The sequence below is a fragment of the Aureococcus anophagefferens genome (genome assembly GCF_000186865.1).
Source record: "Aureococcus anophagefferens unplaced genomic scaffold AURANscaffold_10, whole genome shotgun sequence".
Lineage (NCBI taxonomy): Eukaryota > Pelagophyceae > Pelagomonadales > Pelagomonadaceae > Aureococcus > Aureococcus anophagefferens.
In genome coordinates, this window is record NW_008705570.1 from 989,767 (window position 1) to 992,263 (window position 2,497).

Sequence of the window (2,497 nt, forward strand, 5' to 3'; positions counted from 1 at the left end):
TTCGAGACCGTTCCGAGAGATGATCGCTCGTCCAAAAATCAGCCGAAACGAGTGGAAACCGGCCGAGAGAGGAGCCTTTGAAGTTGGGAATTTCGCACTCTTGTCCTGCCCAGGCCGCGGCCGCCGCGGGCCACGCGCTGGCGATCCGGACCAAGGCGCTCGGGCCCGCGCACCCGGCGCTCGGCCGCGCGGCCAAGCTCCACGCGGCGCTCCTCGGCGCGGCCGGCCGCCACGCATTGAGCGCCGCCGCGTACCGCGCCGCCGCGGCGAGCTACGTCCGCCGCGGCGACGCGTGGAAGGCGCGGCGGAGCCTCGCGCGCGCGCGCGCGCGCGACGTCGCCGCGGCCCTCGCGCCGAGGCGCCGCGACGGTGCGCGCCGCGGGGGGTAAGCGCCCTGGAGCCCTGGAGCCGGTGAGGCCTCCGGTTCGGGTCCCGTCGCCCGGGGGCTGTGTCGCACACACCGGATGCGCTCAGAGAGAGCAATCGCTTGAGCCGCCTCGCACGCTTGCGCCCCCGGGTGTCGATATCCGCAGAGCGTGGGCGAAGCGCTGACACCGTGTTCCCGTCGCTCGCCGCCGGCCCCCGCCCCGCCCCGCCGGCCCCCGCCCCGAGCGATGTCGATGGGCGTGGTCAACCACAACAAAGGGCCCTTTGTCAAAGCCGAAGAGCAAGCCCGCGAAAAAAGCGGGCGCTTCGCCGCCGCCCCCCCGCCCCTCGCGGCCGGGGACGGCGACGCGAGCGCGACGCAGAGGAGCTGGTTGCCTCCGAACGCCGCGGCTGACTGGCGACACACCCATACGGAATCCGCGAAACGGTGGGCGGCCGCGGTCGCGGCCGACGACGCGCTCCCGCGGTGGAAGCCGCGCTTCATCTGCTACGACAAGAAAAACAAAAAACGGCCCTGGTACGTGCGCAACGCCGCCGACGGCAACAAGCAGGTCGCCTGCGACTCCGCGCGCGCCGCGCTCGACTACGTCCGCGACCGGTCCGGAGCCGGGTCCGACATATCTTTTCGCGCGCGCGCGCGCGAGCCGCGCGCGCGCAGGTGGCCCGACGCCGTCGCCGAGGCCTACGCGCGCGAGGCCGCCCCGGACGTCACCTTCGCCTTCGGCGCGCGGACGCGGGACGGCGGCCGCGTCGAGTGCCGCGAAGTGCCCGGCCGCCTCCGCGGCGCCGTCGCGGCCGCCGACGGCCGCGCGGCGCGGTGCCCCGAGGCCGACGTCGCCTACGTGAACGCGTCCGGCCGCGTCGACCGCGAGCGCACGTCCGCGCACCGGCGCCGCGTGACGGCCGAGGTGCGGCTCCTCCGCGACTACGAGCGCGCCGCCGCGCCGCCTGGCTCCTCCGCGCCGTCGCGCTACGACGTGCGGCGCCTCGGCGACGCCGCCTGGCGGTCCTTCGACTCGCCCGAGGACGCGATCCGCGGCTTCCCGTGCGCACATCGACCACCGGTTTGGGACTTTTTCGAAACATGTGCTCGAGCCCGGTCGCGTCGACGCCGTTTCGGCCGATGTTCGGACGAGTCGTCGTCTCTCGGCGCGCGCTTTCGCGGAGCGTGTGGGCGCTCACGCGTCGAGCGCGCGTCCATCGACGTCGGGTGAACGATTCGAATGCGGCGCAGGCGGCTTCCCCGGGCTGACGCGCGAGGCCTGCGCGGACCTCGTCGACGCCTGCGTGGAAATCAAACAGTGAGCTGGGTTATCCCAACCACACCTCAGAACTCTCCATCTCGATCACATCGAAGTCGATTCGGCTGATTTTTGGACGAATCGATCGCTCTCGTCGAGGTCTCGAAGCAGAGCCGAAGAGTACGGCGGGCACATTGAAGTCGGGTTGAAGATTTGTGATTTCCACGCAGGTCGACGCCGTCGTCGACGGCGCGCGGTCCGTCCTCTTCGACGTCCGCGACCGGGCCCCGGAGGAGCCGGCCGCGGCCGCGGCGCGCGTCGAAGCGGCCGCGGCGCCGGAGCCGGCGCCGCGCGCGTGCCCGGCCGCTCCGCCGATAGACTCGGGGGACGCGATCGCGGCCGCGGCCGCGGCCCCGGTTCCGGTTCCGGCCCCGGTCCCGGCCCCGGCCCCGGTGCCGGCCCCGGTGCCGGCCGCGGCGCCCCGGTGGCGATCTGGTGGCCCCGGTGGCGGGGGGTCCTACGCGGCGACTCAGCCGTGGCGCGCGCCGCCGACGGCGCTCCGCTACTACGTCTGCGGCGCGTGCCAGGGCCAGCACGTGCGCCACTACTGCCGCGACGTCCGCCAGGGCCCCTGGAAGCGCGTGACGCTGCGGCTCGGCGGCGAGCGGCGCCTCTTCAACGTCCGGGGGCGCCCGCAGGGCCGCAAGCGCGCGGCCGACGGCGAGGGCGCGGCCCGCTGGGCGAGCAAGCGCGCGCGCGGCGCCCGGACGGACGCGACGCCGCCGCCGCCCGCGCCCCGCGCGGCGCCGCCGGCGACGCACGCGGCGGCGCCGGCGCCCGGCGCGCCCGGCGCCGCGGCGCCGGCGGAC